The sequence below is a fragment of the Camellia sinensis genome, chromosome 1 (assembly GCF_055761805.1).
Source record: "Camellia sinensis isolate YWXY chromosome 1, ASM5576180v1, whole genome shotgun sequence".
NCBI classification, from domain to species: Eukaryota; Viridiplantae; Streptophyta; class Magnoliopsida; order Ericales; family Theaceae; genus Camellia; species Camellia sinensis.
This window is the reverse complement of record NC_138961.1, coordinates 54,186,122-54,212,287: the sequence shown is the minus strand read 5'-3', so window position 1 is coordinate 54,212,287 and position 26,166 is coordinate 54,186,122.

Genomic DNA, 26,166 nt, shown 5'->3' with positions numbered 1-26,166 from the left:
AAATCTAGTTAGGGGGTGTGGTTGTGGTTAATATTATGTTGGCCTATGTGTCTTTGGTGAAAGTCCAGAAACCTGCACAGTTAGATGTTGTTCCTTCCAGTTAGTATCGATAAAATAACTATGGCAGTGTTTGTATAGCCTACTGACAGACACGTACCTAGAGATTCTTAGTCTGTGTATCCATTGCCCTGTTTTCTATTTTGGAAGTAATGATTTACGAATTGAATTATAAACATGGCATTTTATTTTGAAAAGAGAAAATGTATATTGTTTTGATAAATGTCATTTATATGCATTTACTATATGGCTTTGTTAAGCATCATACATAGCATTAAATTTATCTCTATGAGGCATTAGCTCACCCTATATAGAAATCAACTTTCAAGTGTTAATGAAATGCCTCTGCTAAGGGTGTTGCTTGGAAGGATCGTGGAGCTGAATGCTCATTTATTTTGTTTTGTAAATGCCTTTTGTACAACCTAGGGCTTTTGTTTGTATTTGGGCATTGACCCACTTTGGTTGTAACCACGTGAAGTCTTGGAAATGTGTAGCTTTTAAGGCATAAACTTGTAATTAGTTATTGTTGTCCTTAAGTATATCAGTCACATGCTATAGATTCATAGCTTAGGGTTGATGAATGTATCAATGCATATGGCATCTTCTTTTGCAATATTTTAAGGAAAATAATGAATGAATATTAGTTTTGGAAATGATCTTGGTATTGTATGATTAAGACTATAAGCTTTTGCATATCTGTTGGGGATTTTGAGGGTATCTATTGTTAACATTTTGGAGGCATTACATAATTTAGGGACAAAAAGCTAGAGATGAATCAATCGTTACGTTCTTGCCTCTGTCGCCAAACTCGTCTTTATAAACTGGTGTTGCTTGATGTATATTGCTTCAACGTCTGTGAATCCGTCATTGTTAAAAGAACGAACAGTTGCAGATGAGAGAGATAATAAGAAGATAGGTAGTGGTAGTGAGAGAAGACTGAAGTAGAAATGATAGGTAGTCTTCTTCTTTATCTTACATGAGACATTGATATTTCTCTCTCTTTCTCTCTCTCTCTCTCTATATATATATATATATATATATGGGTTTAAATTGGGAATATGTGATGCTAATAGGGGAGATTTGAGAAGAGAGATGGAGATTTGGGTTGGGTGTTTAGGGAGAGAGAAAATAAGGATGGATGGTTTTTTCTAGAGTTTTTCGGGGAAGCGTACGTGTGTGTGTGTGTGTGTGTGTGTGTGAGGAGACAACAGAGAGACAGCTAAATCACAGCTCAAAGGCCACTAGATTCTCTCAATTTCTCTTTCAAACTTTCTCGCTCATCATTTTCTTTCCTTGTATAGACATCTACATACCTTGTGGATCCAAACATAGTGCTAATTTGGGCCGATAGACATAATGTCGTTATGAACCCAAACAAAACACATCTAGATCTATAGCCTTAGCCTCCATTTGGGAAGTGGGTTGGCTTTTTGGATTTTTGACTTTTTGGCTATTTTAGCCTGGGGCTAAAAAACTTGGTTTGAGAAGGGTTTTTTGACTTTTTTGACTTTTTTTGTGAGAGAAGAGTGTAATGATTATGGGTTGGATTTGATGTTTTATTTTTTGTGACTAAAATAGCTTATTTTGTTTTTATGGCTATTTTAGCCCCTAACCCACCAAAACCAACTTCCCAAACTACGCCTTAAAAGTCATAGGTTTAGTTTGGAAACAAATTATGTTAGTAACTTTTTAGCTTTTTACGAAAAGATATGTAGAAAAGTAGAGAGAGTAATGTAACAACTTAAAGTGACTTTTTGACTTTTTAGTTAAAACTAAAAGTTGCCAAACGAGAATTTTTGGACTAAGCCCCCTACTTAAAATGAATGTCAATAACAATTTTTTTTAAATGAATTTTTTAAAAGTAACCCATGACATTTCACATAGTATCTTATTAATATCCAGTAAATTTCAGCTTTGCTATGTATTTTTAATAATGTATTGAAATTTTTATTAACAAATAACTAGGAAAAATTGCAAATAAGTGGAATGTCTACGAAATATTTATAAATTCATGAAAAACCTTATATTTTTAATTACTATTAAAATTGATAAATTTTTCCTTCTATTATAATTTTTTTTTAAAAAAAACTTGCATTGATATGCAATTTCCCCAAATAAATAAGTGTAGGTAAAAAAAATTTGGTAAGAGTTACAAGTTTCTTTTCTCAATAAATTTTGTTACTAAAAAAGATAGAGGTACAAATTAAACTGTCAATACTCTGTTTATTTTTTAATTTTCACATACATTTTTGGGAGATTTGGTGATAGCCCCATCACTATCTAATTTGTCTTTCAAAAGGACAAGAATTATATAAGTACTTTCAAAACTCCCTAATATTTTAAAACTTGTTTCTTTTACTATATTACCCTCATATCTATCAGCTCTCCTATTAAGCCATCTTCACTATATATTTCAGAGTAAAATTTTACTCTGTATAAAAGTAAAATTTTACTCTATATAAAAGTAAAATTTTACATTCTGAAACTAAAAGTAAAATTTTACTCTATATAAAAGTAAAATTTTACTCTGAATAAGAGTAAAATGTTACACTCTGAAACTAAAAGTAAAATTTTACTCTGTATAAAAGTAAAATTTTACTCTGAAAAACTAGTAAAATGTTAGACTCTACACAAAAGTAAAATTTTACTATGTATAAAAGTAAAATTTTACTATGAAAAATGAGTAAAATGTTAGACTCTACACAAAAGTAAAATTTTACTCTGTATAAAAGTAAAATTTCAAATGAAAAAAACAGAGCAATAGAACCATAGTAAAATTTTACTCTGGTTCTGTCAAATGAAAAAAACAGAGCAATAGAACCATAGTAAAATTTTACTCTGGTTCTGTCAAATGAAATTAGATAAAAACAACAAAAATAAATCAAAAACAAACAAACAAACAAAAACAAAACAAATTAATCAACAAATCCACATATCTAATTGAAACGAAAAACTTCTAAAACTCGATCAACAATCACACATTGAAAAAGAATACATGTGTTCAACAACACTCATACACACAAATATATATATATATACATATATTCTACTGTTCCTCATCCACATCCTTCCCAACCTCCTGTTCAACTTCTTTCAATCTCGAAGGTTCAGCCTTCGCATTCAACATCGCCAGCATCTCATCAACAACCTCATCATGTTTCTTCTCCGCTTCCAATTGAGCCATCTCCACCGCACTCCAAATCTCCATCTGCTCCGAAACCCTAGCTTTCGAATCTCCAACGACATCCTCATTCAATTTCAACATACTCAAAGTCACATCGCTGCTGATTATGAAGATGAAGAGAAGACCTTCTGCTGAAGCTTCGAAGACGCGACTATGGCGGCGGCTTGTCGACGACCTTCTGCTGAAGCTTGGAAGATGCAACTATGGTGATTACGATACAGTTGATGACGAAGCTGATTATATATGCAGAAGTTGAGGGTATAATAGTCCTATAAAATATTTAAATAATAAATTTTGTCCTTTATACAAGATTTTATAATTATGAGGGGGTTTACAAAGTATAATTTTTTTCTTAGTCCTTTTAACAATGAAAGGAAGGTAAAAGGGGTTTATAGCTAAATTTCCCTACATTTTTTGAGTTTTTCCTTTCTTTTTCTTTTTTTATTTTTTATTTTTGTACCTTTAATTAATTTTTTAAATATTTTAAATAATTTTTTTTAATATGCTAGATATACCTAACCTAAATGTATTTCAACAGTAAAATACTTACGGAAAAATATTTACAAAATTCACTAAATTGAAAAAAAGTACATTTTTGTATATATTGAATTTTCTTTTTTAGATTTCTCCCCCAAAAAATTACTTTAAGGTGCATTTAAAAGTTTTTTTTTTTTGTTGACTAAATATGAAAAAATTCATTAAAAAAAGCAAAATACAAAAAATATAAAACTTAAAAACCAAACAGAGTATTCTATCAACTACTCACGTGTATAGGTTGGTAAAATATTGTATTTGAGTTTGTAATCGTAGCAAACTTAATTACATTTTTTAAAATCTTTAGTAATACTTTTTGAAAATTATGTTGTTTTTTTAGGCCCATCTTGTGGAGATAAATTTAAAATATAAAAAAAATTAAAAATTTTATAAAAATTAAAGGCAAAAAATATTAAAAAAATGTTAACTATTTTAAACTATTTTTTTGTTCTTTGTAATATTTTTTTAAAAACTCAAATTTTCCAGTCTGTCTAATTAAATGGAAACTTAAAAAAACATACTGAATTTTTTTTTGAAAAAAGCAATTCGAAATACGAGAACAGATTCTCCCCGATCTACGACCTAAATTGAAGAGTGCTATCATAGTTTTGGGACTCACTACGAGTCTCGTTTTAATGTTTTAAATCGTTCATTATAAGACTTTTGATGCACATCATTTCTATAAATAAATAAATAAAAATCCGATAATTATAACATGAATAATTTATCAGAAGTGAATAATATACATAAAAAATATATAAAATTAACTATTTGAATTATCAAAACATGATAGAAAATAGACCTCACGGATTAAACAGTGCAGCCTATTTAGATTTAGAGTGGAAGAGGTGTTGCATAACTGTTGTGCCTCAAATTAAGATTTATTATGAGTTTATTTTTATGATCTGAACGGTTTATTTTATCAAACTCGTCGAATATTTTAAGTATGTCAAAAATTATATTAATTAGATATTAGTAACTATGTAATTGGATTACATTTATTATAAAAAAATAAATAATATATTTTTCTTTCAAAATAGTATAAAAAATATGCAATTCGATTAAGTAATTATCGATTTTGATCAATATAATTTTTAATATGGGTTTGGTTATGGTGTGCAACTTACACCTTACACCTTATACCTTACACTTACACCTTACACTTACACCTTTTGTAAAAAATTAAACCTTACACTTACACCTTTTTTGAGGTTGCACACCATGTGCAACCCACTTACACCTTACACCTTACACCTTACACTTACACCTTACACTTACACCTTATACTTATACTTACACCTTACACTTACACTTTTTGTGTAAGTGGCACATGGTATGCACTTGCACACTTAAGAAAACTCCTTTTAATATATATAAAATATATGATAAATTCCATAAAATAAACTGTTCAAATCATAAAAATAAATTAATAATAAACCTCAAATAGATGTACCAAATGCACAGCAGCAACGAGTACGGATTCTCGGCCGCCCTTCTCGGCGGCCGTCCCAGCAGCCCCCCAAAACGACGTCGTTTTGGGGGATTTTTTGATTTTTTTTTTCTTTCTTCTTCCTCGTTCGAACAGAACCAGAGGGGAGGGGAGGGGAAGAAGAGAGAGAGGAAGGGAGAAGAAGAGGGAGCCGCCGGTGGGCCGGACTGGAGGGGGCTATATTCACCGGGGGAGGAGGAGGAGGAGGAGGAGGAGGAGGCGGAGGCGGGCCGGAGGCGAAGGCGACGGCGGTGCAGCTGCTGCGACGAGCTGGATCGGGCGACGATCAGACGGCTGGCGAGCTCGACGACTTGCGACAGCGAGCTCGACGACCTGCGACGACGAGTTTTCGGCGAATCCGGACCCCCTCCCCTCCCCGCTGGTTCTGCGAAGAAGGAAGAAGAAAGAAAAAAAAAAAAAAAAAAAAAAACGAAAAAACCCCCCAAAACGACGTCGTTTTGGGGGACTGCTGGGAACGGCCGCCGAGAAGGGCGGCCGAGGATCCGGATTCCAGCAGCAACACCATTCGCATTTGGAGTGGCCCAATCCTCCATGCACACACTTGTCCGCCGTAACAGTTGCAAAACATTCATCGCCGCTACACTACGAGTGCCACCTTGCTTGGTTTGTAGTTTTTCAAAACACTTTTGAGAAAATTTTATTTTTTTATTTTTCGTATTTTTTATTTTTATTGAATTTTTTTAATATTTTAAATAATTTTTTTATTTTTTAGAGATACCTAACATAAATACATCTAAAAAGTAAAAAAATTATAATTTTTTTTTAAAATTCACTAAATACCAAAAATATAAAAAAAATACAAGAATTCAGTACATTTTTTGTATTTTTGTGTATTTATTAATTTTTTAAAATATTTTTTCATAAATTTTTTACTTTTTAAATACATCTAAGTAAGGTGCATCTAAAAAAGTAAAAAAAATGTTTAAAATTTAAAAAATATTCACTAAAAACAAAAAAACACAAAAAACAAAAAAGTTAATTTTCAAAAAACTTAATCCAGAAAACTCAAACCAAACACAGTGATTGGTTTGAGTTTTCTAGATTAAATTTTTTAAAAATTAATTTTTTTTTAATTTTTTATTTTTAGTAAATATTTTAAAAATTTTAAACATTTTTTTTACTTTTTAGATGCACCTTACTTAGATGTATCTAAAAAGTAAAAAAATTTGTGAAAAAATATTTTAAAAAATTAATAAATACATAAAAATATAAAAATATATACTGAATTCTTGTATTTTTTTATATTTTTGGTATTTAGTGAATTTTTAAAAGATTTTTTTTACAATTTTTTTACTTTTTAAGTGTATTTATGTTAGGTGTGTCTAAAAAGTAAAAAAATTACTAAAAATATTTAAAAAAATTTAGTAAAAACAAAAAAATATGAAAAATAAAAAAGTAAAATTTTTTTAAAAATATTTTTTGAAAAGTGGAAACAAGCAATTTGGTGTTTAGCTTCTTTTTTTTAAGGTTAAAATTCATAATAAATTAAAATAATTAATAAAATAAAATATTATATTAAATTTATAATTTTTTTTTTCACAAATATCACATCTAATTATAAAAAGATTTAATTATCTTATTAAATATAAAAATTTTAATTTATTAAAATAATTAAAAATTAAAATAACATTAAAATAGTTTTTAAAAAGTGATCTGAAGTGTTGGGCACCTTTGTCACCTTTGGTCAGAGATTCGTCACGGTCTGTTTAATTCTTATCATTCAAATGTGGGTCCATTTTGGAAAGAACAAAATAAGCAACATTTTTGCTTTTTTTGAAACTGGTAAAAAAGTTGATTATTTAGAGATTATTTAAAATGATTTAAATAAAATTATTTTCTAATTCTTTATAAAATAAAATATATAAAAAATGATATAACTTAAATAAATATACTTATTTAAATAAGTTTACTTATAGTTTAAGTGCCTTATAGTTTATGTTAATTAATGCCTTAGATCCATTTTTGAAAGTAAGATATATTTTTTAGTTTTTTTGGTTTTTTTTATTTTTAAAATATGTAAAAAAATAAGGACAAATTACATATACCCCTCGAGATTTAGTAAAATTACAGATACTTTTGAGATTTGAGAAATTATAGATATCCGCTGAAGGTTATATTTGCATAACAAATTAAGAGGTAAATTGTTATGAAAATATAAATCTCATGGGGTAATTTGTTATGAAAATATAAACCTCAGCGGGTATCTGTAATTTCTGAAACTTCAGGGGATATCTGTAAGTTAGCTAAACCTCGAGGGAGGTATATGCAATTTGTCCAAAAAATAAAGAAATAATATTATTTAAATAAAATAATAAACTGGTTTTTTTTTAAATATTCTAAAAAAATATGTATGTTGTTGATTAAAGTATTTTTAATGAAATTTAAGATTTTAAATTTAAATCTTACTTCCGTATTTAAATAATATTATTTTATTTTAAGGTAAAAAAATGGGCAAATTACAAACACCCCCTCGAGGTTTGATAAAAATACAGATTTCTCCCTGAGGTTTGAGAAATTACAAATTGCCCCATGAGAGTCAAATTTTCATAATAAATTAGAAAAAATTAGGGGAGAATCTGTATGAAAATAAAAACCTCAAGGGGCAATTTGTTATGAAAATATAAACCTCAAGGGTGGGATGTAATTTCTCAAATCTCAGAAAAAAATCTGTAATTTCACTAAATTTTGAGGGGCGTTTATAATTTGCCCAAAAAAAAATTAACACGTAAGAGAAAAAATAACCACCACACTATTTGATATTAAGGCTAGGTTTGGCAAAACCTATATAATCCATCTTTTTATGTTTTTTTTATCACATCACCTCTTTACTTTTCTGTACATCTTTTTATAAAAAGACAAAAAATATACTTTTTTAGGATATCCCAAACCAACTCTAAATTATGTGCCCACATATATAGTGTATAGATATCAATAAATAATTATATAGTGTATAGATATCAATAAATAATTAATAATAATATTATCACACTCACTCCCTATTCTCTGCCTCAGTCTTTTTACTTTGAGCGTCAGAGTCTCTCGCGGACCAGAATACAAGTGAGTTGTATATATATGCATGTGTATTCACAGTATATAAATCGATTCTTTTTTTGTAACCGACAAAATTGGTTGCATTAATGGCGGATAAGCCCTTATCTACATTGCCAGACAATTCAAGTCCCAACCCCACTACTAGTACTAAAAGAAATTCTAGTTTCGAGTGTTTTTCTGGGTTTTTTTCGTTTGTTCTTAAATCAGTGCTTAACTGGTACCAACTCGATTATTAAGGGTAATGGGGGATCTTCATCTCCAATTAATATGACTGTAAGAAACTTGGTTTTGTGCCTCTGATTTTTCTCAAATCCAAGTCATTTTCTCGGAAATCAAACAGAGAGTGGTACCAATCAAGCAACTGAAAAAAGGACACAAATGGGGACCCAGTTACCCAAATCAGCAAAACAAGAACAGTTTAATGGAAGTTAGGGAAGGAGTGGGTATGGTTGGTGGGTTGTGTTCCATTTTTTTTTTAGGTTAATAGAGAAGCCAGCACGTTCTAATCATGTGGCTCTTCATTGGGGGTGTTTGGTAGAACTTTTTTGAGTCAATTTATGATTTTTGGTTTTTAAAAAGTTTTTTTGGACTGTTTGGTTAAACTTATTTTAAACAGTCTCTGATTCTAACAATTTATTTTAAGTCAAAAAAAACTTATTTTGAGAAGTTGTTCGCCCTTTGCTTCTGATTATCAGCTTCTGCTGTGGAGTTGTTAATTCATGGTTATACTCTTATATTTTTTTATTTTTTGTTTTTTTTAAAAATAGAAAAAGACCTAAGGACTATAGAATATTATTATTATTATTTTATAAGAAATGTAGACAAATAGTGAATAATAAAAAATAAAAGTTAATTGAAAAAGCTACTTCACAGCATATTTAACAAACACTACTCAGCAATTTAAATCCAACAGTTACACCAACCAGATTAACAGCTTCTGATTAAAGTCATAATCTATAATCTGTTAAGTTATAATTTATAATCTGTTTTAACAGTTACACCAAACAAGACCATTGTAGATCAAAATACTTCTCAAGTAAGTCCTTATGATACTTCTCTTTACTTTTATTATTATTTTTTTTTTTGTTCATTTTCTTTAGGGATTTTGGGTTGGGTTTATTTTCCAGATTTGTGAAAGATAAAGGAAGTAGAAAAGTCTACAGATTGATTTACACTTGACCCATCTCTATATAATTTACAGGGAGCACAAATAGCACTGAGTCCGGATCTTCTGCTATACATTCCTGCTGTGGTTCCTGCTGTGCTATACAAAACGACGTCATTTTGTGTTAAACGTTTTTTTTTTAATTCAAAAAATAGATTTCCCTTGTTTCCCCTATTTTCTCTTTCTCTGAATCGTGTTTCCCCTCTTTTCTCTTTCTCTGAGTCGTCTGTTCCCCCTTTTCTCTTTCTCTATATCGTCTTCTTCGCCTTTGCACCATCTATCTGAGTCAGTGAACCCTAGCAAAGAGATAGAGGCATCTTGAGATGCGACTGAAACGGCGGAGTAAGGCACTAACGTGAAAGAGATGGAGGAGCAGCGCGATGGTGAGTTCGGCGGCGATGCGATGGCAGGAAGGCCACATTGCGGCGACAACGAGGTGTATTTCATCATCTTGCTGTTATATATATATATAGATTTGTTTCAGATTTACCCATTTCAGTTTGATTCATAGAAAAATGTTATCTTCCTATTATATTATATATATATATATATATATATGTATATATGTATAGATTTGTTTCAGATTTTAACCCATTTCAGATTGATTCATAGATGGTTGTTATTGATTCACAAATTAAAATCTTAATCTGTTGGGGATTCATAGATATATATGTATATATGTATATATGGTTGTTATTGTTTGTTTCAGATTTGTTATGATATATATGTATATATGTATAGATGGTTTATTAACCCATTTCAGATTTTAATCTGTTGCCTAGGTTTAATCTGTTAATTCAAATTCAGATTTTAATATTTTTGATTCAGATTAATTCAAATTTGATTCAGATTAATTCAAATTCGATTCAGATTTTAATTCAAATTGATTCAAATTTGATTCAGATTAACCCATGTTAATTCAAATTTGATTTGAATATATTTGATTCAGATTTTAATCTGTTAATTCAAATTCAGATTTTTGAAATCAATTAATTCAAATTTTTTCATGTGAAATGGATTCAGTCAGTGAAGTAAGTCAGATTTTTTCATATGAAATTTTATGTTCTATATATATAGTTAATCACATTGATCTATTTTCAGATTCATAAATTTAGTTGTGGATTCATATAATTTGCCTCCATTATATGGTTTATATATATGAATTGTAGGTAAATGTGATTTATATATATGAATGTGGTTTATATATATGAATTGTAGGTAATGGAATAAAATAATATTGTTGATGATTGTGGTTGGAAGCCGAAAGTGGGAATGCCATTTGATTCTGAACAAATCGCATATGACTTTTACAATACGTATAGGGGAAAGGTGGGCTTTAGTATTAGGAAAGCCTATGCAAACAAGAACAGACAGACGAAGGAGATAACATCACGTACGTTTGTATGTTACAAAGAGGGAAGTCGGGGTATTGACAAACGAGATCCACTTGTCAAAAATCCAAGACAAGAGGTAAGATGTGGTTGTGGTGCCCGATTTAGTATCAAGTTAGATAGAATATCAGGAAAATATATTGCTTGTGATTTTGTCGAACATCATAATCGCAACCTCATTTCGTCATGGGTGGTAATTCTATTCAGGTAATATTTAATAGTAACGTGGTCTTTATATGGTTAGTTTTGTGAATTAATTTCATTAAAATTGATTTGCTTGGCAATGTAGTCGGGTGGTACTGTTTACATTTCCCAAGGTGAATCACAACCTCATTTCGTCATGGGTGGTAATTCTATTCAGGTAATACTTAATAGTTTATATCCTTTCATTGGGTTGCTCGGCATTTAATTTTTTTTATTTTTACATTGCTTTGCCTGGCAATGCAGTCGGGTGCTGCTGTTTATACTTGCCAAGGTCAATCACAATCTCGTTTTATCATGGGTAGTAATTCTAATCAGGTAATTCTAATATTTATTTGTGTGCAAGTTTTTAAGAAAATGTTAAATAATGACCATGTTTTTTAGTAGAACATTTTGTTTACATACTTTATGTTGGTTGTATTTAGGATCATGGTCTTGGTGTCAATTTTTCTCAATCACAACCTCATTTCGTCATGAGTATTAATTATAATAAGGTAATATTAATTATAATAAGGTAATATCAATGTTCGATAATGTTTTTTTTGTTTTTAAAAAATTTTGGTTACATGCTTTATATTGGTTGTATTTAGGATCATCGTCATGATATCTACAGTTCTCCATCTCAACCTCGACCTCAAGTTGTTATGGGTGGTACAAGTGGTCCTCCTCTTACATATGGTACATATGATGTGAGTTATAATTAGTGACATAGTTTACATTTAAAATGTAGTATACATTGTAATCAAAGTTTAATAGATGGTTTAGTCTATTGTAGGGAAATAACACGCCCCAGTCAATGCCTTCTGTGTATCCCGCTCACAGATCTTTTCAGGAGTTGATCGAGGTACAGGAGTTGATCGAGGTACAAGTGTTGAAAACTTTGCAGTCCAACTCTCGCAAGTGTCACATAGTCCTGCTGACCGTCATGTAGATGGACATCCCTGAGAAGTTTATTTTATCTTCATTTGTTTTGGACAGATGTAATTTGTGTTGGACAGATTTATAATGATCTGGACAGATTTGGACAGTTTTCTTTTATTTTGGATAGATTTGGTGTCATGTATGTTGGATAGATTTGGTGTCATGTATGTTGGACAGATTTGGGTTGTGTCATTTTGTGTTGCACAGGTTTATAATGTTATGGACAGATTTGGAATGATATAGACATAATCTGGATAGATTTCATTTATTTTGGACAGATTTGGTCTCATGAATGTTGGACAGATGAATGTTGGACATATTTGGTTGTGTTATTTGGTGTTGCACAGGTTTATAATGTTGTGGACAGATGTGGAATAATCTGGACAGATTTCTTTTATTTTGGACAGATTTGGTCTCATGAATGTCGGACAAATTTGGTTGTGTTATTTTGTGTTGCACATGTTTATAATGTTGTGGACAGATTTGACATAATCTGGACAGATTTCTTTTAATTTGGACAATTTTTTTTTTAATCTGGAATAATGTTGACAGATTTCTTTTAATCTGGACAGATTTCTTTTATTTGGATAGATTTCTTTTATGTTGTGGACAGTTGTGTTATGTTGTGGACAAATTCAAAACATAGGTAATTTCAAACATAGGTAATTTCAGGTAAATTCAAAATAATGAAATCTGTTCACAACATTATAAGGAAATAAGGAAATCTGTTAAGTTTTACATAGGTAAGTTCAAAATAAGGAAATCTGTCCACAACATTATAAAATAATGAAATCTTCAAGCATAGGTAATTTCAGGTAATGTCATTCACATGAACAAGAAAGAAGCGCATCACATTCATCAAACATAGGTAATTCCATTAAGTTTTACATATCAACATACATAGTTTAAGGTTTACAACATTCAAAACCCAAATACATCTACCAAAAAAAAAAAAAAAAACAAAAACAAAAACAAAAAACCAAAAAAAATAACTAAAAGGTTACATTCACTTCAGTAGTGCTATTAGCATGGTAAAACCAATCAACACTATGGTTGTGAACATAAACAGTTTCATAGCTTCTTGGTTTGCCTCAACTCGTTCCAATCTATTTATAATTTCATTGAGTTTGTCAACATCATAATCATAGCCTATGTCATCTTCATTCTTCATATGACTAGGTTTACTTTTCCTTTGGATATTTGATGCATTCCCAGTCGAAGCCGCTCCCCACCCAAAGTACTCGCACATCCTATCTGCACACTTGAAATACAGTCTCCCTAGATTTTTCTTTGATTCTGATATGAACATTGCAGCTTTTTTTCCACAATTGCATCTTCTATTTTGCAAATATCCAGCATCAATGTTTGAACCCATTGACATAATCCTAGTAAGAGCATTTTATGATACAATCAGTCCATTACAACTTAAGACAACATTCAAACAAAGATGTAAAATAAAACACTAATCACTGATATAATAACCATTTGTCTAATAAACATTGTCATTTTCATGTTAATGTTCATTCTTAATGTCATTTTCATTCTTAATGTTCATTCCTAGTTATATACATAGTTCATGTTCATTCCTAGTTCATATACATAGTTCATGTTCAAACCCGTATCTATACATAGTTCATGTTCATACATATAGTTCATGTTTTGTTTAGAGGCCACCTTTAAGTTCATTACAGTTGCAAACAAAATTCATAAAAAACTACAGGGCCCAAATCTACCAAAAATACAAAACCACAAAACTAAATTAAGAGAAAATAATTCCAAGGACTCTATTTTAAGCTATCTCATATGATAATTTCAGCTTCAAATTTCTAGGAATGAAAACGAATATATGTTGGTTGAACTTTCCAGCACATCAATTTTTACTCCACTACCTAATTAAGCCAACATTAACACAATAATGCCTTTTGAAATTATCCAACTGCACATTTCAAATAAAAAATTCAGTCTATAGAGCTGAATGTACAGTCATAATGCCATCTATCTTAGGAAATATTGTTACATATACAATTATGTATGCATTTTGAAAGTAAGGTCACCTGGTTATTATGAATCTTGATAAAGAACTTAAAGTGAAATAAATTCACCAGACCAGTTGTTAAATTCAAAAGTCATTATAGTCACATGTGCAGCAATGTCATGCATAGTTGAAAATAACATCTTCCTTACATACTTAGTAAATTGCCAAAACATTTACCCCCATACAGAAGGCATAATTAGATCAAGTAGCAAATTGAAATTACTTAATTTGTGAAGATGACAGGTTAAACCAAACCCACTTCAGATACTAAAAAAGAAAAAAAGCAAGCAAGCCAAAAAATCTCTGAAGAAACACCTTATCGAGATGTAATTTCAATTGAATACAACAGTCCCTCAAAACAGGGTTATGTCGCAATTGAATTTGAACTGAAAATTGAGAACGCAAAGATTAAAACACTGAATGAATCAAACCCATTATTCGAAACATACAATTTAGTAAATTTACAATGAACCAACATAAAGAAATTAATTACAAAAAAAAAAAAAAAACCAGAACTACTACTTACTGAGAGGAAGAATAGGAGCATAAATTAGGGGAAACGGAAATTTCAAAGGGGGTCCTTTGTTTGTTTCCTAGCAGCAGCCTGCCTTGGAAAATAAATTTATACATCAATCTGGCCTTTCTTAATCTGGGTTCCTTAATCTGGACTCAACCATTCATAGTTCTGAAAATGAATGGTTGAGTCCTGAATTTAGTCTGGCAGCCTCAAACATTGAACAAAAAATTAAAGGATTTTATATTCCACATCTCACCATCTCTCATTATTCAGCAGTCAAATGGAGAGTAATGTCATTATTCCAATAAATTGGGGATAAAACACAAACAAAAATTGAACAGATTAATTGGGAATAAATTCGGAATAACACAAACACAAGCATTTATTGGCAACAAAATTGGGAATAAATTCATAATAACAAACACAAAATTTGTTTCAACAACAAATCAAAATGAGAATGAAGACGAACGGACCTCGTCGCCGTCGTTGCGCCGTCGTCACCGTCGTTTTCCCTTGCCTCACCGCTGCCTCTCCTCTCCTCGTCGTTTTGCCTCTTTTCTCTATTCGTCTCACTAGGGTTCTCTTTGAGTTCTGAAGCAACATATAAGAAACGAGAAAAAAAAAAGGGTCAAAAACGACGTCATTTTTTAGCACGGCAGGAACCACCGCAAGAATGTATGGCAGAAGATACGGACTCGACACTGGAGAGGCGTGAAGTGTGAACAATAGTTAGGTTGGTTTTTTTTTTCTTTTTTTTTTTGTTGTTGTTGAGAATTTTGCCCAAAAATGACATGTTTTGGGGTATTATAGGAACCACTACAGGAAAGCCCTGCAGAGGATTCGGACTCAAATAGCACTATGCTTATTCCATTGGTTTTCAATCTATTTAACTTATATTTTTCTCTAGTTGGTGGGATTTTGGAGAACCCAGTCATCTTTTTTCATTTTTATGTTTGGGTTGAGTGATTTGGAGAGAAAAGAAAATAAAAGAAATTGAGTGATATGTATTTCTCTTATTTGTTTGGATAAGATAAGTAGAGAGAAATGGGAAGAAATTGAGAGAAATTGAGAAAAACTCATTTCTCTTATAAGTTTCATTTTCAATCTTTTCAAAAGTGGAGAGATTGAAAGAGAAAAGAAATCACTATTTTCATAATATCAATTTTGTTCCCATAAAAATAAAAGAAATAAAATATGGGCATTGCTATACAAGTTTAAAAATTAGACTCAATTTTTAAGCTTAATGATGTGGCAATCAATTAGGATATTTAAAATAACACACTCTCTCATATTTTCTCAATCATATCACTTGCACATTATTGAGTCTAAAAAATGAATCTTGAAAGTAGGCTTACATATTATTTTCCTTGTGTTAAAATATTAAAAATATTAAGTGAAAAAATAAAAAATAAAAAATTCAATTTTTAGAAAATTAATCAAAACCAAACGAGATAAATCTATTTAGGTACCTCTGAAGGCCGTGTCTTTTTGGGCATAAAGTACGTTTCCACACTCATATTGGACCAATTCGCTATCTCACATTGAAAGAGTCGCCACTTAATTTTATGAAAAATTAAGAAATCTTTAACAATAAAAACTAAGCAAAAGACCTGATCACAACCAAACAATCAGGATTTGGGAACTAAGGTACAAAAGGGAAATGTCTTTGAGTAATGCACCCCCTTTTACCCAATCAAGTGATTGACTCATACTAATATTCTATTTTATGAGATTAATGATTAATTATTTCACAAACTTCATTATTAAACCCTAAAAACCTTTAGTACCCTAAAACTAAATCATTTGAATAAAACAAATACTACCTAACTTGGATTCAATAAATAAAAACAAAAAATTTTCCAACAAAAATAGTTTCTTTTTTATTTATTTATTTCATAATGGCCATAAACATGAACTAAGTTAAGCAATATTCATAAAAATATTCAAAACAACCAATTTTGCATAAAAAGGCATATAAACTTGGATTATTGGAAAATAATGGAAGGAAGAGCAATATGACAAGAAAGTAAGAAGACTTAATTGGATTCCACCGCCACGTGTCAAGCCATGCAAGATATAAATGAAATAATATAAATATGTTCTAAACATACAACATGCAACCCTAAGCCTGATTTAAGGCTACTAACAAGATTTAATACACTATAAGTAACTAGCAAATAAAAGAAAGGAATATGCAAAATATACAATGATGCTTAAACCAAGCCACATACATGCATATATGAATACTAAACTAGCATAAACATGTTGTTTAAACAACTCAAACAAAACATGTGAAATAAAGTGAAATAAAGTGAAAACATGCGAGATAACCACCCTATATGATGCTTTATGCTATACTAACACTCTAGCTATGATTAGCTCCTGAAAGTAAGACTAGAAGCTACTGACATTAAATAAAAAACCATGACTTACCCACTGGTTTTAAACAAACCAAAGAACATGCGAGAACGACAAATTTTGCTTGCTTGCTTGCAAGTTTCCCTCAGGCTCAGCTTTGCTTGGATGTGCTTTTTGTCGAAATTTAGATCTACCTTAAGTTGTAGAGCTATTGCTAGGATTTGACAATTTTGGATTTGAGGGTTGAGTGTGAAGGAAGGTAAGTGTTCTCTCTTAAAACTTTCAAAAAATGTTCAAAGCCTGGATCCCCCAAAGAGAGGTAAGGGTCCTATTTATAGGATTAGGGAAAGGTTTCCCCATCCCTTTCCCATTATGCCTTCTGAACAACTTGCACTAACAATCTTGCTACAAAACAAAACTGGGCGTCGGGCGATTGTGTGGTCGCACGAGGCGGGGGCGGGTGTAGAACCTATGTACAGCCGCACAACCTATTAACATGCATGTTGTAGACGTCCCCGAACGCCCCGGGAGGGTGAGCTCCCGTTCTGTTCATTTTGGGGTCACTACAGCTCAGGACTCTCAAATTTGTCACGGTTCTAAGTCTGAACCAAAGAGTCCAAATCCGGAAAATCGTTTTGAGAAAAAATAGATTTTTGAAAGAAGTGCCAAACATAGACTGCTTTGCCAGATACAGAGTCGCCACCTAAATGTTTTTTAATGGGAAATTTAGGAAACCCTGACTCGGTGCCAAAGGCCACGTGTCCGTCATCACCAAAGTTGCCTCGGCTCGGGAACTTGGGTACGATTGGGGAAGGTCACTTCGTGAGCACCCCCGCTCGCCCGATCAAAGATCGGCCTCTACTAACCATGATATCTTTTTTGAAAACATTGTGAGTTCTTATTCCGGTTATTAGCCTAGGTTACTATGTGATGCGCACAGCATACAAGTATAGACTGGATCGCCTAAATTGGAACAAAACATTTCATGTTTGCTTGTTTGAAAATGGTTTGAGAGTGCTACCCGCAAGTAGGCTAAGACGTGGATTTGCCACCCTCGGGTGGGCTTAGAAAACATGATTTTGCCACTATCTAGTGGGCTTAAAACATACATTTGATGAATTGTTCCAATTCAAATAACCCAACCTTCACCCACAGGCATTCAAGCAGTTATATCACATAAGCATATAGCCTCATGGTAAGCATGCTATTCATGGCAATCACTCACACGCATGCAAGGATGCTAAAGCATAAAACTTACCGAGTACTCCAAGCCAAAATAGAAACTACATTAGAAATCATGCATGATCCTAAGTATACAAAAATGCCTAATGCAACACATGCAAAAATACAACTATAGCAGGCTCGACTATTCTAAGATGGCATATGAAATGCTACAACTATCATGTATTCAATTTGGAATTGAAAATACAATGCAGTTAGTATGATGCGCCGAGCCCGGTGTATGCAATACAGATAAATGATGCAAACATGCTGTCATACTGTATGCTAATTTAAACATGCCCTAATCTAACCATCATAAGCAGGTAAATAAAAGGGAGAAAGACGTGGGGTTGGAAGACATACCACACGCACACGCACACTTATTACAGTTGTGCCCTCGTACAGAGGGTCCGAATAAATAATACAGTCCCGAATAAAAGAATACTACAGTCCAAATAATATACAAATTCCTAATTAATTAACAAATTAACTAAGAAAATAAATAAAACTGGCATGCAAGCCAGGGACTGCCTTGCTTCTGATGGATGATGCATGTCCGGGTTGTCTTGCGCGGAAATCCACCGGGATGCCCCAATTAGCCTCTGTTTAGCGGTTATTCTTGGAAAGCGTGTCAAGCTCCGAAAAGTTGCTGATTCTTGATTTGCTGCAACAGAGAGCAGGAAAGGGGCATAGCAATGTATTTTCACAGATATATGCATGCCTCGATCCTCGTGCCACCAATCACGCATATCGATGCATGATGGCAGAGAAGTCGAAATGTGCAACTCAATATAGAATGAATGCACGTATAAACACAACAAGAACCTAACTCCATCATGGGTAATCCGGAGTGTCGGTGACTGGGAATTGAGACACGTTCCGTCACTCGGAGTACAAAACGCACCTCGTTTCCCGTGCCCGGGCTAACTCCTATCCCGAATACGATGCAATATGCATGACATGCATGAATGCAACTAAGATACAGCCTAGCATGCACAATGCTATGAAAATGAGATACCTCGAAATGCGTGCACACGGGCACGTAAATCAAGAAAATGACATACGCAATGCAAATGACATGGAAATACGATATGGGCTTACACTAACATGAGAGAGCCTCAGCCACACTCACATAAGAGGCCGATGGATGAAAATGAAGTGCCTCGAAATGCGTGCACACGGGCACGCAAACCGAGGCAATGGCATACGCAATGCAATATGGCCAAAATGGTATATAGAATGCAACATGGACTTACACTAACATGAGAGAGCCTCAGCCACACTCACATAAGAGGCCGGTGGATAAAAAGAAGTGCCTCGAAATGCGTGCACATGGGCACGCAAACCGAGGCAATGGCATATGCAATGCAATGGCATGAAAATGGTATGCAAGCATGCTAATGGATTTTCAGCAATGAAATGTGGGGGGAAAACAGCCCCGAAATGAGGCGAAAACACACCCGATGCATGGAATCTCTCCCGAAATGCAAATTAGGCGCATAGAATGAACTACAGCTATACAAAGCATGCATAATTGGTACACGAGATTAAAAGATAGAAGCAAGGCAGCCTTAAAATAAGCATTTTTACAATACAAATCATGGCCAAACAGCAAGCAAAGATAGGGCAACAATGGCATGCAAAAATGGCCCTAAATATGAGATTATGAAGCAACTCACAGCTGCTAACTCCAAATAGGTTAGGACCCTTTAACAACATTGAAGAGGAGCCAAAAATAAGCCACTTTACATAACTGTAAAAACCCTAAAAACAAACATAGATATGGCTAAGCTCTTACGCAAGAAAAAGGGCCAAAAGGTGGCCAAAGAGGCAAGTGGTATATGCAAAGCCCAAAATGAAAAATGCCCTTCTATAACATTGAAGAGGGACCAAAAATATGCATATTTACAGAACTGTAAAAACCCCAAAACAGTATACAAACATGCTAGAAATGCAATGCAAAATGAGGCTCAAAAGTGGCTATAACACAAAGTCTACAAAATATTCATCAAACAGCCAAAGACCCTTGATGAAACATGAATAATGGGCTAAAATAAGACTATTTTTAGTTCTGTAAAAAGGCCAAAAACCGAAGCATAATAGGCTACCAAAACATGCAAGAAATGGGGACCAAAGAGGGATATAAAGGCAAGTATAGCATGGAGGTCCCAAAAAGTGTTGAGCCCTTCTTCAATGTTGAAGAGGGGCTCAAAATAATCCTATTTTTAGTTCTGTAAAACGCCCAAAAATGGAAGCGTAATGGGCTGCCAAAGCATGCAAGAAAATGGCATTCAAGGGAGATATTGAAGCAAGTGCAAGATGGGGGGCTCAAAGAGGGTTGAGCCCTTAATGAAACAAGAAAATGAGCTCAAAATAAGGCCACTTTCAGTTAGGGCCGGAGCTCAAAACAATAAGCATGTATGGCTAAGAAATGTTGCAAAATTAAGCTCAAAAGAGGGGAAATAAGACTTACCTTTGAAGACAAGTCTTGGATGCTCCTTGGCTTGAGTTTGCAGCACCCTTAGGCCTTGGAGAACACCTTCAAACTTCTGGAATGGAGGATGGAAGGGTGGGGGTTGGTGGTGTAGAAGAAATGGTGGTGTTGGACTTGGAGGTTTTCAAGGAAATGAGAGAGATGGAGGAGGATTTGTGTATCAAGGCTTGAAGACTAATTTTTCTAACCCCTAAAACCAATGCTTGCAGCTGGTTATAAGGACCAAAAGGAGTGGGAGTATGGAAGGAAAGGGTGGGGGAAAAAGGACCAAGGCTTTCCCCCACAAAATATCCCCCGGATTGAGATATTTTTTGGGGGAAACAGCTATACAGCTGTAAAGTCCCTTTTGAGAGGATCATGGCCGGCCACCTTTTGGGCTTGCAGGTGGCCGGCCGGCCACCCCCCCTAGCCGGCCGGCTAGGGGTCAAAAGGGTCAACTTGCTTTAGTGGCCGGCCACCACAAAAAGGTGGCCTCCCAGGTCTCCTCTTCACAACCCTGTGGTTCGAATTTGGAAACTCTAAAACATGAGAGAGAACAAGCCATTTTGAGGAGGGGTTCAAAAGGTTCAAATGGAATTAATGGCCGGCCATAAAATTTTAGGGTCCTCCCATGTATGTACATCACAAATATGTGGTTTGGGGTTGAAGAAAATGGCTCCAAGGTGTTCAACATTGGCTTGGAAGTGAGAAAAACGGGTGTCGGAGGGCGAAAATGGAATATAACTGGTTGCCAAGATAATTGCTGGCCTCCCACCCTCCAGTGACCTTCCTGGTGATGAAACAGAGGCACCTGCCAAAAATGAACGAAAACCGATGCAAAACGAATGCTCGGGGGCCAAAACACGCAGTTCAGGGTCCCGAAAACGGGCTATTAAGCACCGAAAGTGGCATTCGGCCACGAAGTGGGTTTCTCAGACCCCAGTGTCCCTTGAAAGGGAGAAAATAATATGTATGCCAAAATGTAGAGCAAACGAAGATGGTTAAGCGGTCCCGAACCGAGGCACACGGCCAACGGTCCCGAAAAACCGGAAACCGGGCTCCGAAATGGGCAAAATGGCCTACGGCCACCAAATGTAGCCCATGGCTACTGAGAGATGGTCTACGAGACCTCTCCCTCCCCTCAGGAAAAGAAACAGAGAAAACCGAGTCTGGTTCGCAAACCGAGACAAGGCACAGAAGAGGGTTCGGAAATCCGGAGGCAGGGCTCACGGCCGCGACTTTGAGACTTCTGAACGAGCACATTATGAAACATCACCAAGCGCTCAATCGGTGACGTCTAAGTCTTAAGGTCGGTCAAAAATGGGGTGTCTACACATGTGCAGGCTCCGAAGTGTACATGCCATTCATGTATGCACAAGTGTGTGGATTTAGCGTATTGGATCCTTTTATCACCTAAGTAGGTTTGTTTGACTCTCAATTAGGGGTGGTTTAGGATGACCTAAATAAGTGTATTTTTTGTCTTTTTACAAAAAGATGTGCAGAAAAGTAGAGCGGTGATGTGATGAAAAAAAGATAAAAAGATGAATTATTTTGTAATTGCCAAACTTGGCCTTAATGTTTTTACACAAAAGAGGTCAATGGTTTTTAAAATGTTCATCAATTTAGGCTTAACCGGACTTTTTCCTCCAAGTGGTACAAAAAAGTTTGGTTTTGACTAAAAATGGGTTCAGGGGTACAATAGTCATTTTTACAAAAAAGGTGATTTTTGACTAAAATGAGGTTACACAGTAGCTCATTACAACATGAAGCATCTCTAGGGATGAGGTAATTACCATTTCATCATCAAAAAACTTACAAGCACCCAAAAGCTTAGGGTTAGTAAAAAATAGGGTGTCTATAGTACTTTAGTATGTATCATAAGATACATTATTCGATGGTGATTAGGTTAGACAACAAATCTATTATGTTTATATTAATAGATTATTTAACAATAAATGATAATTGATGATTCAAATAGAAAAATTAAGTTCATTGAAAAAAATAATATGCGCCAAAGATTCAATTTTTGTAAGGAGAAACCAATGCTTCAAAGAGCAAATCCTTAATAAATCCAAATTCCCAACCCTATAAGTCATTGAAGACAATGAATGAATATGTTGGGGACATAAGGACCACTTTCTTGAATTTGTTGATCAAAAGTCCACTAACAGATTTAGTTCCATAAATACCACTTATACGTTCAAATTTTTATTTTATCTGTTGAAACAACAATTCAACAAAGCAGTTAGTTACTTAAGAATTTTCACATATTCATATGGTGAATGAAACCCTAGAAGAATCGACCATTTATGTAGAAAATAGAGGTTTCGAAGATTGAGTGAAGAGAGATAGATTATAGCGACCTGGGTTATGACCCAACCCATTTATACTCCATGGTTTTGAGTTTTGTATATATAGATGTTGTTTATATTTGTTCTAGTCCTTGTTTTTGATAAGGAGTGTAAATTTAGATTGTTGGTTATGTTTGAAACAGGTTGGAACTTAGTTGTTCTAGAAAAATTCTGTTTGTTTGTTCTTGGATTCACTCGAACAACCTTTTCTTTGGCTAAGCAGTCTTCGATTTCTTCTAGTTTCAATGTTTGAAGTCTAAACTTCTGGGAGAGGGTAATTCTTCGCTCAAGCGGTATGTTGGTCACTCGAGTGGTCTGTTTGCAATCTAAAATACTAAGAGTTTCTATTATTTGTTCAAACGGTGTTTTGGTCACTCGAGCGGTCTGTTCTGCAAGGTCAATCCTCTAGAAGTTTGGTTTCTTCACTCTAGCCAAGTTTTGGTACTCAAGCGATGTTCTGTATCTGACGCTCGAGCGTTGTTTTAGTCTCTTGAGCGATCTGTCTGTAAAAAGCTATGGAAAAAGATATTTTTATCACTTTTTCTAACTTCTCTACCTCTAAAAGGGTCCAGACCCAGTTTCTTTTCTCTCTGCCTAGTTCATACATAAACCTCCTTATACATTCAAATTCGTGAATCTTGCCACCTTGGTGCTTTGAGATAAATGGTAGAGCGCGAAGAAATGATCGTTTTAATCTGAAAAAGTTCAAGTTTTTTTCTCCATCATTTTTGGGATTGTTCTTTTCCTCTCTTTTTACTTTGAGGTAATGATTTCTTTGATGTTATTGCATGGTATTTAACTTCGTTATATGCTCTTTGAATAGAGTAGTTTTTTGAGAGTTTTAGATTTGACTTGGGTTGGATTTGGATTGATTTGGGTTATAAAAGAGGGGTTTTTCTTGAAATGATATTACAATTATTTATAGTATTAAGATTTGAGGGTATTACTTTTAAAAGATGAAATGTGAAAGGAATATATGTTTGTGATATCCAAAAATCCTTAGGGATTCATGATTTGAACTAAGGAAAAATGGACAGTTATTGAAATCTTTGAAATGATATTTTGGTAGTATATGTTGGGTTGGAAAGTGAAGTTGAACATGTGTTGTTACTCTTATATTGAAATTATGAAATTTTATCTATCTTTTGAATAGAGATATCTGTTTTGGTTATCGGTAGAGGATAATATTGATTGTTATAGAAATTGCACGTGAACTAGGTTAATTGAAACCATTCACTTATGCCTTGCATTTGAACACTTGTTTCATATTTATACATTGAAAATGTATCGTTTTGAAAAAAATGAATAAATACCTTGGTAAATATAGTTAGGGGTGTGGTTGTGGTTATTATTATGTTGGCCTATGTGTCTTTGGTGAAAGTCTAGAAACCCGCACAGTTAGGTACTGTTCCTTCCGATTAGTATCGGTAAAATAACTATGGCAGTGCTTGTATAACCTACTAGTAGACACGTACCTAGAGATTCTTAGTGTGGTTTATGAATTGAATTATAAACATAGCATTTTATTTTGAAAAGAGAAAATGTATATTGTTTTGATAAATGATATTCATATACATTCACCATATAGCTTTGTTAAGTATCATACATAGCATTAAATTTATCTCTATGAGACATTAGCTCACCCTATATAGAAATCAACTTTCAAGTGCTGATGAAATGCCTCTGCTAAGGGTGTAGCTTGGGAGGATCGTGGAGCTGAATGCTCATTTATTTTGTTTTATAAATGCCTTTTGTATAACATAGGGCTTTTGTTTGTGTTTGGGCATCGACCCACTTGGGTTGTAACCAAGCTAAGTCTTGGAAACATGTAGCTTTTAAGGCATAAACTTGTAATTAGTTACCGTTGTCCTTAAGTGTATCAATCACATACTATAGATCCATAGCTTAAGGTTAATGAATGTATCAATGCATATGACATCTTATTTTATTTTAAGGAAAATAATGAATGAATATTAGTTTTGGAAATGTTCTTGTTATCGTATGATTGAGACTATAAGCTTCTGTATATCTGTTGGGGATTTTGAGGGTATCTATTGTTAATATTTTGGGGGCATTGCATAATTTAGGGACGAAAAACCTGAGATGAATCTATCGTTACATTCTTGCCTCTGTCGCCAAACTCGTCTTTATAAATTGGTGTTGTTTGATGTATATTGCTTCGACGTCTGTGAATTCGTCATTGTTAAAAGAACGAACAGTTGCAAAGAAGAGAGAGAATGAGAAAATGGGTAGTGGTAGCGAGATAAGATTGAAGTAGAAATGATAGGTAGTCTTCTTCTTCATCTCACATGAGACATTGATATTTCTCTCTCTTTCTCTCTCTCTATATGGATTTAAATTAGGAATATGAGATGCTAATAGGGGAGATTTGAGAAGAGAGATGGAGATTTGGGTTGGGTGTTTAGGGAGAGAGAAAATGAGGATGGATGGTTTTTTCTAGCGATTTTCGGTAAAGCGTACGTATGTGTGTGTGCGCGCACGCGAGAGAGAGAGAGAAAGAGAGAGGAGACAAGAGAGAGACAACTAAATCACAGCTCAAAGGCCACCAGATTCTCTCAGTCTCTCTTTCAAACTTTCTCGGCCATCATTTTCTTTCCTTGTATAGGCATCTACATACCTTGTGGATCCAAACATAATGCTAATTTGGGCCGATAGACTTAATGTCGTTATGAACCCAAACAAAACACATCTAGTTCTATAGCCTTAAAAGGCATAGGTCTCGTTTGAGAACAAACTATTTTAATAATTTTTTTATTTTTTTACGAAAAGATATGCAGAAAAATAGAGAGAGTAACGTGACAACTTATAGTGACTTTTTGACTTTTTAATTAAAACTGAAATTTGCCAAACGAGGATTTTTGGACTAAGCCCCCTACTTAAAATGAATGTCAATAACAATTTTTTTTAAATGAATTTTTTAAAAGTAACCCATGAAATTTCACATAGTATCTTATTAATATCCAGTAAATTTCAGCTTTGCTATGTGTTTGTAATAATGTATTGAAATTTTTATTAACAAATAACTAGGAAAAATTGCAAATAAGTGGAATGTCTACAAAATATTTATAAATTCATGAAAAAACTTATAGTTTTAATTACTATTAAAATTGATAAATTTTTCCTTCTATTATAATTTTATTTATTTTTTTTAAAAAAAAAACTTGCATTGATATGCA